We start from the raw sequence: 14223 nt of genomic DNA, 5'->3' as shown, positions 1-14223 counted from the left end.
GACCGCTGCACACGGTATTGTGGGTCTGGCTCCCGAGTACCTGACTAATTGGAGGCGCCACCGAGGTTAAGAAGGGCTTAGCAACTTTGACCCCGTGCCGCATATACTGAGCAGGGATCTATTCTTCTAACCCTGGGCCGCATGTACTGAGCAGGGACCTATTCTTCTAACCTCATGCCGCATGTACTGAGCAGGGACCTATTCTTCTACGCGTCCGGAACGCAATCGCCAGCCTTGTTGTTGGGTGCGACTGCCTTTGTGGTGTCGAAGGCCAGCTTACAGTGCTTGCTGTAGGGATGCGGTGCACACGTGAAGAGTGCATTCGGATGGCGGCGTCTTGGAAACATGCACTCGGAGAACTTTGTCTTGTAGACAATAAGTTTTAAGGACAAGGAGGGCCATCAGTCTCCCACAGACAAACTTTGAGTACGGCCGCACTACATGGTATCGATGCCCCTGCTTCCGAGACATTTGCGGCCTAGAGACGCCCTTGGGATTTGAGGCGGCCTAGCGATAACTTGTTCGGGCCAGGCGTGTTTTGCTGAGCCCGTCACTAACTACGGAGAAATGAGAGGGCAACGGACTTTTAGGGAAGAAGGAAAAGAGCTTTGTTTTCCAATATGTTTATTTTTAAAGAGTAAGCCCATCCCTGGGGGTTGTGGTTTAACAAACGGTTGACTCTGATTGGCAACTGAACTTGTGGGACGGGCCAACGGCCCTACCGCCTTTTTTCTTTGTATATTTGGGCTATAAAAATCGGGACGACATGCTGTCCCTCAGACTTCGCTGAAATCAGGATTGCTGATCGATAGATCAGTGAGCCTCCGTGCTATGCACGTTAAAACGAGTCTGGGCTCTAACAGTCATTGAGACAGTCGAAGAGTGAGACTTTGTTTCTCAATTGTTCAAATTTGTAATGTATTTGTTTTACCTGCCATGTATATAGAAAAGTTTACGTATAAATATTTCTTGTACATCTGATCTCATCGCTTCCTGCTTGCGTTTGATCAACAACTGCCGATCATCATCCGAGAAGCTTCAAGTTCCAACGGTGAAGCGAGGACAGAGAACGAACGAAGCTTTACTGGCGCAGCCGACAGGATCGGCAAGCCCCACAACGAGCAGCGAGCAGCGAGCCAGGCGCAAGGCATCAGAGGGCCACCAGCCAATTCCGCAAGGGTTGCAATTCATCTGGACAAGGACGTCAGGCGGCGCCCGCAGCAACGGGTGAGCGGGATTCCTTGCGTTTTGTCTAGGTTGGCATGGCTGTTGTTCAGTGAGGTTAATGGTGTTCACGCGCAGAACAGCGAATGCAATTGAGGCTAACGTAAACATTGATACGGCATCTGAACAAAGAGAGGGTCAGAGACGGCAGGAACTGCAACGCGTCGGAGAGACCGAGTCTGAGACGTCGGATACTGAAATGGATAGTGAGACGCAAGGCGCTTCGCAGGCTCTGAGCATGACAGATCCAGAGGCCATGGCGGTGAGACACCTGGAGCTGGAGCTAGAAAAGGTGCGCCTACAGCTAGAGTGTGAGCGCATTGCTCTACGGAGAGTGGAGCTTGAGCAGTCGGGCAGGCCGCCTTCAGTGTCGGAAGGAAGCGATCTCCGCCGTGCCAGCACGGATGGAATATCACAATGTGCTAAAGTGCTTAAGGCATACCGGTTGCCGTGTGACGCTGACGTTCCGATATGGTTTGATGAGGTTGAAAAGTTGTTTTCATTTTTTCAAGTACCAGAACACAGCCGTGTACATTTGATCATGCCTGCGCTGGCCGAGCGGGTCCGTTATCTGTTGCGTGGCCTCAATGACGAGGAATGTACAGATTATGAGACTGTAAAGAAGGCGGTATTAGATGAACTTAAGCTCACGCCAGCTAAATACTTGGAGAGGTTTGAAAAGGCATCTAAACGAAAGGATGAAACTTGGGCTCAGTTCGCGTCCCGGACTAGAACCTACTTGGCCTATTACCTTCAATCTCGAAATGCAAACACAAAAGAAGCCATGACGGAGCTTATGGTCACTGACCGTATGAAAGCCAGTATAAGCTCAGAAGCCCTTGAATATGTTCTTTTGCGGGAGGGCGAAGATTGGTTTAGGCCAAGGGAGGTGGCGAAAGTGCTCGAGACTTTCGAGCAAGCTAAAGGGAAAGGACAAGCAACTAAGCCAGCCGCAACAGCCTCATTGCTGCAGCACGCAAAACTAGCTAGCCCGCAGAGGACAAATTTAACATGCCACGTGTGTCAGGTACAGGGTCACCTAGCCAGAGACTGCCCAAAAGCTTCAAATAAAGAACAGCAGAGGAAGGCGCCGACTGTGCAAAAACAAAGGGTACAGAAGGTTGCTGTTGTAAGTGAAGAACCTCCACCAGAGCAAGAAAGGGTGCTAAGTGCTAGAGTACAAGTCTTAGCTCAAAATGCTAGTTCAGGGAGATCAAAGCTGGACATTATCCCTATCATGTGCAGGGATATAGCAACGGAAGCTCTGTTGGACACAGGTAGTGAGATAACGGTCGTCCGTAAAAGTATGTTGCCTGTCGTTTTACAGGAGTCGTCAGGAACAGTAAGACTCGAGTCGGCATTCGGAAACAGCGTTCGAGCTAACCTAGCTACGCTGCCCATAGGCATGCATCGCCCGGGGGCTTCGATACAACCGCAGAGGATCGATCTGGTGTGCACGGTTACAGACGAACTTGCAAAGGGGGTTGACTGCCTGCTGTCAAAGGAAGATTGGGAACTACTACAGGCGCAGGAAAAAGAGGAGTTTGGACGAGAAAATATTCCGCGGGTAGCAAGTTTCGTTGGGGTCTGATCAGTCGAAATGGTCGATAACACTAAGCCAGACTGCGGTCTAAGTTGCGAAGAAACGACAGATGAAATCCCTAAATTGCAAGGGAATAGTTTGATACAAGATGTCGATGGGGTGCCCAGTCAGCGGGAGGAATTTCGAGCTGCTCAGCTGGCCGATGAAAGCCTGGAAAAGGCCTGGAATAATGCGAGAAACGGCAAAGCTGACATGTTCGTGTCAGACGGACTTTTGTGCCATTGGGATTCCTTAGCGGGAGCCAAAGTCAGACAACTGGAAGAAACAACCAACCAGAAAAAAAAACAACCAGAAGAAAGACGCAATGAGGCAGTGCCGCTCTGATCCCTGACAGCGAGGGCCACATGCGAAGCTTTACTGGAAATTTTCAGTCGTACTGGAGTGCCGGGAACGATCTGTTCAGACCAAGGTACTAACTTTAAATCTTTAATTTAAGGAGCAGCCAATCTTCACATCATGAATGCCAATGGTGAATGAGAAAAATTATGCCCAGGCTGAGTGTGAGGTTCTAAGCATTATATTTGGAGTCAAGAAATAATAAGAATTCTTATAGCAGAAAGTTCACCTTGCCACAGGTCATAAACCCTTGACAACTATCTTCGGACCCAAGAATGGTATCATTGTTCTAGCTGCTACGAGAATGTAGAGAAGGGTTGTGATGCAGTTGACTTCCATTAATTCAACACCGACAGGACTGACAAAAGTGATCAAATTAACCAAGATGTAGTAAAAATGCTGAAACACACCTACGGTTGTGGGGAGCACCCGCCTCCATTTCCTCACGCGTACCCGCGGCGTCCCGTTCGCACGTGGCGATGGGTTGGGCCGGCGTAGACATGGGAGAGAGGCACTACGCACCCTCCCTTTCTCCGTCGCTCTGATGACGCGCGTACCCCTCTTCCCCTACGCAGCTCACGGGAAAGGGAAACGTATCTGGTGGGCGAGGACTTCCCCTCGCAAAAAGGTAAAAAAGCATAAAAGTGCGCCACCGGGGGAGACTCGCTCTCTTGGGACGCCGACACCTTGGACCGCCTGGACGACAGCACCTGCCGCATCCCGTGAGTGATCTCGTTTGTCTGACCCACCCAGACAACGAGGCAAGCCTTTTTGCTACTATTACTGAGAGGACGTCCCTCTGCAAGTGTTCGCTATTGCTAATAGCAATAAACGTTGTTACCGTTGACACCGCTGGTTGCCTTATTCGTCCGAACCCGGCGTAGCCGCGATTCCCGCGCTACAGGTTGGGAGTACCCCGAAGCGACTGCATGGGACTAGATCCGGAGCTCGCCTTCAGCCCTAGCTGCACACAGAGTGGAACCCCCACACAGTTCAGTTGGGAGTATTTGCCTAATAGTAACATTGCTCCTGAATCAAACGTGCAGCCACTTTCTAGGAGTCCAAAGTAGAAAAATAACGTAGAAATGAGATTTAAAGCTCCTAAACAAAGTACAAATTTAATGCGCACCTGGAATTTTTGAAAAGAAAAATGGGTAGATAGATGCCTGCCGTGAGCCGCCTAGATGCTGAAATTGTCAAGGCCCACACATTGCCACCAATAATTCTTGCTCTTTAAAGAAACAACTCGCAAAGCAGCATTGCTATCAGCACAAGCTACGCATGACTCGACATCACCAGATGACCCCACCTGCCTGCAATAAGGCTCCCAAAGCACCCACCAATGATAACAATGAAAAGATTGTTAGCACATCTCAACCAGGAGACCACAGCTCCCAGTCTCCGCCTCCATTGAGCCACCCCACAACTGGCTCAGCAGAGTGGCCAAGACTCCCTCATCGCCCAAACCCTCATGAGGCCACAGCCTTAACTTCAACAGGCACTAATAAATCTCAGCCAGCTCATTCCCAGAGAAACGCAGCCAAAAAAGCAGACTCGCCAAACCTGCGTGTAGAGATGACTGCAGCCTCTACGTCAGGTATACCCGCGACATGGGTCACGCAACCAGAGTAGATGGCCCCATGCCCGAGTCTTACTGAGAAGCCCTGACATCTATTAAGGAAAGGCTGAACTATCATCTACAAAACGAACTCGTTTGCATAACCACCCAGTTCACTCAAATGGAAATTTTTTTTAACAGGATGATGGGCACCATGTAGCCCCTCATAAGCATAGCATCACAACATGGCTTCACAACATAAGAAAATTCCTCTCTCTATCCTTCAATAGAACTGTCACGGTATCTGTACCTCCGTTGTTGCTCGTTGTAGTTATCACATTGGTGACGAGAGTGGGATCCGCGGGAGCTGGCCTGCCAAGCGTGACTGGGCAAGATAGGACGATGCACATCGGAAGCCACTACGGACTGCAAGCGGCTGGAGGCAAGGGGCAAGCAGCGGAAAATGGATCCTATGCACCAAGCAAGGCAGCGACACGATAAGTAACTGCATTACATTTGGAAAATGAAGTAATGTCGCGTCTTCGCAGAATTGATGAGTACAACCCCAAGGTCCAGAACTTTGCTTCCTACTTAGAACGATTTGAACATTTCGTCAGCGCCAATGATATCAAAGAAGAAAAGAAGCTGTCTGTTTTCTTAACAGTACTAGGCGCAGAGGCATATGAAGTCCTCAAGAACCTGGTAGTTCCAGCGCTTCCTGGAGAAAAAAGTTTCGCACTAGTCAAGGTTCTGCTCAAGAACCACTACAGCCCGCAAACCTCAATCACTGCTAAAAGGCGCAGGTTTAACCACCGAGTTCAACTGGAGCACGAGAGTGTAGAAGATTTTATACTCAAGTTAAAATACCTAGCTCGAAAATGAAACTTTGGCTGCTTTCTGCAGGATGCCTTGCGAGACAGACTGGCAGCAGGCATTCGCAATGAAGAAACACAAAGAGCTCTGTTCACCACGGAAGGCCTAGCGTTTCAAGGCGCCTGCAAGAGTACGTTAGATAGGGAACTGGCCACACAACAGGCCATGCTGTTGCAACAAAGAAGTCGTAATGAGGCAGTCAATGCCGTCAGAACGGAAGAAAGGCGTGACAAAAAGACGAAAGACTCAGCACAAGGAAAAAGGAAAAAGCAGAAGTGTAGCTGCTGGGGCAAAGCCCATGCGTCAGGCAACTGTTGGTACAAGACTTACGAGTGCAGACGATGCTCAAAAGTAGGTCATCTTCAAAAGATGTGCCAGGAAAATCGGGAGGAACTAAAAGCAGACTTGGTAGCCAAGTCATTGGAAGACGAGCACATGTTGTACAGTTGTGATGCTACACCTTCCAAGAAAAGCTACGTTGTGTCTGTGAACGTCGAAGGCCACGACCTGCCAATGCAGGTTGACATGGGTGCGGCCATGACGGCAGTGCCGGAAAGCGTGTACAACATCAAGTTGTCGCACGTCAAGTGTGTGCCAACGAAACTGGTGCTAAAAACTTACACAGGTGAAAAAGTCCACGTTATTGGTCAGTGTCATGTCACTGCTCGCTATGAAGGTCAGTGTGCAGCTTTATCTGTTGTTGTTGTTGTTGTTAGTGACGGTGAGCGCAATCTGCCTATTCTAGGCAGAAGCTGGCTTGACAGGTTACAGCTTAGATGGAAATATCTTTTAACTTTGAGCGTTGAAGACAGGGCATCGAAGCTGCGTTCCAAGCACCCTCGGGTATTTTCTTCCACTTTGGGAGCTATTAAGAACTATGAGGCAAAATTGGTTCTGCAGCCAAAGTGCACCCCTGTATTTTGTAAATCCCGGCCGTACCCTGCGCACTGCGAGAAGCAATAGAAAAAGAGCTGTCTGACCTTAAAAAAAAAAGTGTAATCGAGCATTTAACTCAGAGCGACTGGGCAACGCCACTCGTAGTGGTCCTAAAAAAAGGAAGGGGACAAAATAAGGTTGCGTGGCGACTTCAAAGTCACGGTCAATCCGGTCCTAAAAATGGATCATTATCCGTTGCCCCTACCTGAAGACTTGTTCAGTGCAGTTTGTGAGGGAAAAGTGTTTTCTGTACTCGATTTATCATCAGCATATCAGGAGGTAGTGCTTAGCCCTGAATCCAAAGCTGTTGTTACAGTAAACACACACCGAGGGCTATATCGGTACAGCAGACTTCCCTATGGTATAGCAAGTGCTCTGGCTTTGTTCCAATCCTTAATGGATAAAGCCTTGATGGGCATAAAGAATGTAGGCTGCTACATTAATGTGATTGTAGCTGGCCGGAACATAGACGAGTGTGAAAAAACACTTGAGCTAGTTTTACAGCGACTGAATGAGCACAACATTATCGTCAAGGCAGAGAAATGCAAGTTCTTCCTAAGTTCAGTGTCTTAACTGGGTCGCAAGATAAGCTCAGAGGGTATACATCCCACTGAAAGCAAGGTAAAAGCAATCACCTATGCTCCTGAGCCTACGAATATCCCAGAGTTGAAAGCTTATCTAGGGCTACTGAACTACTATGGCAAATTTTTAAGCAACCTAGCATTGGTGGCAGAGCCATTGTACAAGCTACTTCGAAAGGGAGAGCGTTCGGTTTGGACGAAGAAATGCAGCGACGCATTTGAGACCATGAAACAGCTGCTCAGCAGTCAAGCGCTCACGTCCTATGATGTACGCAAGCCGCTGGGGTTGAAACGTGATTCATTAGCATACGGCGTTGGAGCTATTATTTTTCATGTGTTGCCTAACAGCGAAGAGCACGCAATTACATTTACTTTGCATACCTTGACACCTGCAGAAAAGAACTATGCACAGTGTGAAAGAGAGGCCCTAGCTCTCATTTTTGGATTGCAGGAATTCCACAAGTTCTTCTACGGTAGAAAATTTGACTTATACATGGACCATCAGCCACTACTGGCAATTTTGGGACACAACAAAGCCACGCCATCGCTAGCAGCGGCCAGACTGTAAAGGTGGTCTTTGCAGGTGGCCGATGCTCTGTAAAGACTGCCTAATCCTTGTTCTTCCAAACCCAGAAACGGCTGAATGTCTGTCTGTTTTCGAATGCACACCGCTCACAGCACGAGATGTGTCAAAACAAGCTGCACGAGATGGCACACTTGGCAGAGTTCTCGAGTACGTTGGAACGGGTTGGCCAGCAAGTGTCGTGGATGAATTGAAACCCTTCTATGTCCGGCATCTGGAACTCTCAGTCGAACAAAATTGCCTTACGTGGGGGACAACAGATACCTTTAGCTACAATGGTCGAGTCGCTGAACATTCTGAGGAGTTCTGTCGAGTGCAGTGGTGGCAACAGTGAAAAGCTGCACATCGTTAGCCAACTGGAGGACATGACCTACGGTGCTGCAAGTTACTGTGCCACGCAGACGCACATTGATGATTACTTCAAATGAATATTTTGCAGGTGAAATAAAGGTGCAGTGTTGATGCAGTGATGTTTCATGTGCTTATTTCACATTTTTCATCCACTTCTTATCATTCAAAAACCTGGTTAATTGGAAGGTTTTTCGTGGTCCGAGGGACTTAGAATTACCGAGGTTCTACTGTACTTCAGGTGCGACATATAAAATGTGTCATCTGTGAGCCATTACTTGTAGCTCTCGTTTCAGTCATTTTGTAACACAGAAGTGTAGAGTGACTTTTCAAGGACAATCTTATTTGGTCCCCGGGCAGGCATGTTCAAAGCAGACAAGATGCATGTTCAACCGAAGCAGACGTAGAACACTGTGGACACTGCGCGTCACATTCAGATGATGCACACCAGGTCTGAGAGTGTTAATAGAACAGTCACTTCACCTCCAGCCCCAGTGTAACGATGTACGGGGGCAACAAGGCTTCTGATGCTAAGACCTTGCTTGCTGCGGCCGCTCAATGAAAATGAATGCCAATCCTCAGCATTCAGGGTTGTGTGGATCAAGTGCACCGCTCGCTTTAGTGGCCAGGCCTTTGGTTCCCTCCCAAGAACCAAGTTGAATGATGCCGCAGCTAGATCTTGCCAGCTTAAATGAAATCTGCATAGGACACACACACAATACCGTATGTTACAGCTTCAAGTACTGGCTAAATTGGCAGCAGAATACAGCTCGAAATTCCCACCTTTAAAGGGACCCTGAAACGGTTTTGACGATCTTGTACAAACGTATGGAGTCGTTAGGGTAGTAATACCGCTGATCATTAAGTGACACATTTAAGCGATTTGCTTAAAGTGCGCAATTTATTATAAGGTGATAAAAATGTGCATCACTACTGATTGCAGCGGCGCCACTCCCCTGAGTTTTCAGCCGCCCTGCCACCATCTGCATAATGGGTACACACGACATCAGTCAGGCGAGCTATCCAACTTGCTATCCAGGCAGCATCATCAAAAATTTTTCCATCTTTATGGTCAACAAATGTTGTTTGTAATAGTTGGAATGTTGCTTAATTTTTTTCCCATAGAGAAAAAAGTAGCTGAACATGAACACACAACGACCATTTGTCACTACACTCAAACACTTCCAGTGTCGTCTGTATGTGTTACAGCGTGCTCTGTGTTGATCCAAGCTGCGTGGTCAATGTTGGCCTCGAGGTTTCTTTTAGTGAGGACCATGAATCGCTCTTGTTTCATTGTGGGCTGCAAATCTAGCAATTGGCGACATGTTAAGCTGCAACATCGTGTCCCTCTGCAAGGCAACAGTAGAGCAGAGTGGCTGCAGCACATCGGGCTGTCAGTATCCGATCAGCGCCAGGATCTACGCATTTGTTGCCTTCACTTCACGCCAAAAGATTACTACCCCAATAGAGAGCTTTAGCATGTCCGGTGCTTCGGCAACTGCAGGCAGGCTGGACGTTTTGCCAGATGGGTGTAGGCACAAATGTGAGCAGCCTGCAGTGTGCAGCCACCTGGTGGAACAGAGCTCAACCAGACATACAAAGAGCTAACATAGCAGTGACCAAGTGTATACTACTTTGCTGCTGGTGTAAATTTTCAGAAGCAGCGTAATCCTGCACACACTGTCTATTTAAATGTTTAAAATGTTTTGCACTTGGTTACAGCATTATTAGCTCTGAGTTTGGCTGGTAGAACTCTCCGGCACCACGTGGCTGCACCATGCAGGCCCATTCACGTTTATGCCTACACCCATCTGGCAAAACGTTCAGCTCACCTGTGCTTACCAGAATACCAGACATGCTCAGTGCTGTGGCAGCACGCTTGCAATGCACCTTTCCTGGATAGCTCTCACGGGGGATCAACGGCCAGGCAGCTAGTGGGGAGGTCAGAGAGGCTTGGCGTGCTGGCTCTAAGACAACCGGAAGTAGACGACACAACGTCACATCACGACACAGAGCCAGCGAAGGCGGAGCTTAGCACAAATCACTTGGTGAATGGGTTGAGGAGACAAGGCATGGTTAGAGGAAGGAGGGTAACTTGTAATCGTTTGTAGCTCTCTTTATATGAGATTCACTTAAATTGTGATGTAAATATTTTGATGTAGCTGCACCCTACGCACCTACAAAATTTGCCTAAACCATTTCAGGGACCCTTTAATACGCTTAAGAGGAGCACCAAATTCAAGGAAGTGGTTCTTTCAAAATTGTCTCCACTTATAACTTGTTCTCAAGTTTTGATATTCCACAAAAAGAAAAAGCGAAATCACCAATAGGCAAGCAAGCACATTTGTAACTAGCACAACTTTGTTTCAAGGCAGCGAGATAGGTAGCTTAGTGGGAAAGGACAGCAAGACGTGGTCTTTCGGGGCACAAAGAACATATGAAGATACAGTTAAACCTCGATAACTTCGATCAGCAATGTGGCATTTTATGGCACAAGGGCCAAGTATGGCCAAAGAGTGCCAGGCCAGTGTTAAACGGACACTAAAGGTTACCAGAAAGTCAAGTTAAAGTGATAAAGCAATGATGTAGAACGTTTAAGGCGTCAATATAATCCGGAACAGAGCTTTAGTAACCGAGAAATTGAGGTAAATGCATAACACGATTTGAGATCTCCCAGCCACATTCCGGTACTAGCCCGATGATGAAAGCACTCCTCATCATAATTTATGTCACTAGTACTCAACTACTCGTATTAAAAAGATAATTTCATTAGATTATAAGACGGAAGAAAAGGCTACTTGTCTACTTCTATTTCTACTTCTATTGCAACGAGCGTCGAAGTTGGCGTCATAAAATAAAGAACCAGCTTATCGTCGTGCGCTTTCCCTTCTGCTAGCCACCATAGTTATGGTGGCTGGAGGGGGAGGTGTCGGCATCGGAGCGCCAGAGAGGCAGCATTTTTTCAGGACGATGCGGCGGCGCTGCTGTCGGCTCTGAGATGCCTCCCGTACGCTGGCTAAGGTCCGCTGCGGTTATTTGGTTCCTCTGTGAAGTGCTTTCTTGCTCCGCGGCTTCTTGGGGCACAATACGCGCATCGGAAAATCATTTTAAAGGCTAGGCGACTTTATCACTGCAGCTGGCCTAACGTACTATGTACTAAATTTTGGTCATTTTATCGCCGCGCTTTAGCTTCGCTCTCAGTGCAACACTTGTGAAGCTCATAATTGCACCAAACAGAAAGCTTCCGCAGTAGGTGGTTGTTTGCAGTTTGCCAGTGCCGCTTTAACATTTTAAGGGACTATTATGGGGTGCCGTATGCAGTTCTGTCTGGCGTGACTTTGTTAGTGCCTTGAGCTACATGGCGCTTGTCCTAATCGTCTACTGGTTGGTGCGCGCCTCGTTGAAGTGCGCGCCTCAGTTGAAACGGGCCGCTCGAGTGAACCATGATTATTTCAAGTTTATTTAATTTTGCAATGAAAGGTAGAACTGAAGGCACCAATGGTCAAAACTCAGCATAATGAGAGCATTAAAGGGAAGCTGAAAGGTTTTCGAGAAAAAATGAGTGAACATGTGTACATAATGGTTTTAAACCCTCCGAATTCGAATATCGTATCGAAATTGAGTGAAAGAAAGCGCAAATATATTTTATTTCGACGAAAAGTGCAGCAGCGGACACGCCCAGCTCGCTCGTCTCGTTTCCGCCTGTGATTGGTCGGGCGCCTCGTGACGTCAACTCTAGTGACCGACCGCTGCCGCTACACATGAAGCGCGGTGCCAGGTAGTTTGGTGCTGTAATGAAAAATTAAGAGGTAACAGAAAATTTAGAGAGACTGCGTTTTTCTGAGGAGTTCGGCGTTACTACCTACATGTACGAGCCGATTGCGAAGAGCCGGCCTCTCGAAGAAGAAAACGATGCTGGTGCGAGCACTGCTTTCGACGCGAACGAAAGCGAAGTCTTGGGATCTCCTCGTGTTGGAAATGCTCTTTGGTGACTATGTTTTTTGCAAAGCCATCAAGTGATCTCGCCGATCTTTCGCCGATCTAGTGAGCTCGTTTCCGTTCAAACAACTGTAGGGTTGTGTTCCTGCATGCCTCCTCGTGGAACGTAAGCGGGGATGCGATCGTCGGCATTTGTGGGCTGTCCAAAGCTGTCGGCAATCTACAAAGACGTTTTAAACGCGTGAAAAGCTTCCCGGTTCATGCAGTACGTTTAGTGACCTTCATCTGTGCGCCATCCGCACACTATTCGTAAGCGAAGTCGTAAAGGCGGCGAATTCCGTCGGCTACGTGAGACGGTCGGTTTCCCGCTGTGCGCGAGAGAAGGGGGGAGCGTAGCGTCCTGGCGTGCGCCGGCTTTCCAGCACATGCAAACTCTACATTTGCACGGCGTTATAGTAGCTGCATGCAGGCTGTTTTGCGACGAAACCTGCACGGCGCTTTGCGAGGAAACCTGCGTCAAGGGCGGGAGATAAACACGCACCTTCCGTTCAGCGTGCTAACACGAAGGAGCTCGCAGTAAATCAAAATCCAGGTTTGGGAAAGTTCGTGTATTGATAAGGCCTTCCAGCACCAGTTATTAGACGAGCCGGCGTGACTGGCAAACCCAACGCACGTTTTAATGATAAATTCTCGTGATAATCGTCGTCACGGAAGTGGTTGGAGCACAGCACTGTTGTTCTTCAGGGCTTGAAATTGTTTCGCTTCACAGCAGCCTCCCACTTCGTTAAAAGCTTCTTGTCTTGTGGGAAGCAATGGCAGACAACATAGTCGCGGCCGCTGGTGCTCGTGCAACCGTAGGCTGCACAGAAAGCCGGCATGATCGGCCCACCACTTCAGTTGATGCTGCGCACGTTGACTACCACTCTACATACACGCAGACGCACCAACAAAGGAATGCAGGGTCGATCGAAGCAGATTACGATGGCACGCACGCAGAAACAAGCACGGTCAGGCACGGTCGCGCAGGCTGCGAAGGAACAAAACACTAGAGTTGACGTCACAACACCGCGGTTTCCGGTCTCCGCTCGCATCGTCAGCGTCATCAGCAGCGCGCGGCATTCGACGGGGGGCGGAGCTACAGCGCAATTTTAACCGACGATTACGTCGCTCCTAATTGAAAAAAAAAACCCAAATTTTACCTACATGGTTTATAAGGTTCCCGCATCCGTATATGAGCGTCTTATTGAATTCGATAGACTCTTCAGCTTCCCTTTAAGGGAAATTTGGTTTCCAATATTAGAAACCTGCAAAGAACTAAGTTCGCGTATTTAGTACCGCTCAAATAATGCCAAAAGTGCCTTAAAAAAGAATATTTATTGTTAATAAAATAATACACACGACTCTATATACATGGTTGTTAGCTCTCAAACAAACAATATGACACGAAATGGAGCGCAAATCCAATATATAATGGAGGTACATACCCAGAAACGGTGAACAAGGTGCAGTGCAAACAATAATTTGTCAGGTGGGAAATTCTGTTCAGATATGCAGATATTTCTGGGCATACAATGTGATGTGAACAATTCCTGTTTTACATATACAAACACTTTATGTTGGTCTTGCTGATATAAACTTTGCAGTTATGCAGTTATGTTGTGCGCCTAAACCTGAGGTACTTCATTTTTTCTCGCTTCCCTTGCTTTGATGCGTTCTCTCCTGCGACAAGGACATGCAACCTCGTGATGACAAAAAAACTTATCACTTGGTCAGTGATTTCTACGCTATGCTGCGCACAGCCAACCATATCCAGCTTATTTATTGACAGGCAGGAAATAAGGCCCATGATGCTGTCAGCCTTCAACTTGTTAAAGTTGAAACAATGCGTGAAGGCATTTTCTATCGCAGCAACCAAGTCTTTTAGTGCCTGAGATGGGTAAAGTAGGCCACCTCTATCCATGTGGTTGGTAAGGCACGACTCTTCCGGAAACAAGCGCTAGTCTTTTGCTTGAAGCAACAGCTAGAGAACACTCTTCGCACTTTGTTCTCATTAGCATTTTCCTGGTAACATACACGCTAACGTAGTAGGAAATGCGAGAGTTGCTATTTGATCCCATCATTTCACGATGATCTGGCATCGCATCACAATGCTTTCCCATCTCGTGAACTTCATTTAAGTGGCCCACATCCAAGAGATCATCCAGCTTACTCTGCATACCGACCAAATTTTTCCAGTGGCGTG

The 14223-nt window shown here is 47.8% G+C and overlaps 1 protein-coding gene across 2 annotated transcripts in view; it reads right to left on the bottom strand.

Annotated features, from left to right (window-relative positions):
- Positions 1 to 7698: 7698 nt before the first annotated feature.
- LOC142579957 (uncharacterized) overlaps positions 7699 to 14223 on the bottom strand; it is a 58446-nt gene continuing 51921 nt past the window's right edge. Inside the window, exons 7-8 of one of the 2 annotated variants that reach the window (XM_075690644.1) lie at positions 9933 to 10009; positions 7699 to 8740 (exon numbers count right to left, since the gene is read on the bottom strand). The gene's annotated coding sequence lies outside the window, so the exon portion shown is untranslated. The remainder of the gene's footprint in view (positions 8741 to 9932; positions 10010 to 14223) is intronic. The other variant, XM_075690643.1, reaches the window with a different exon arrangement.

This window comes from Dermacentor variabilis, chromosome 4 (assembly GCF_050947875.1).
Source record: "Dermacentor variabilis isolate Ectoservices chromosome 4, ASM5094787v1, whole genome shotgun sequence".
Classification (NCBI taxonomy): domain Eukaryota; kingdom Metazoa; phylum Arthropoda; class Arachnida; order Ixodida; family Ixodidae; genus Dermacentor; species Dermacentor variabilis.
This window is presented reverse-complemented; position numbering and strand designations above follow the sequence as displayed.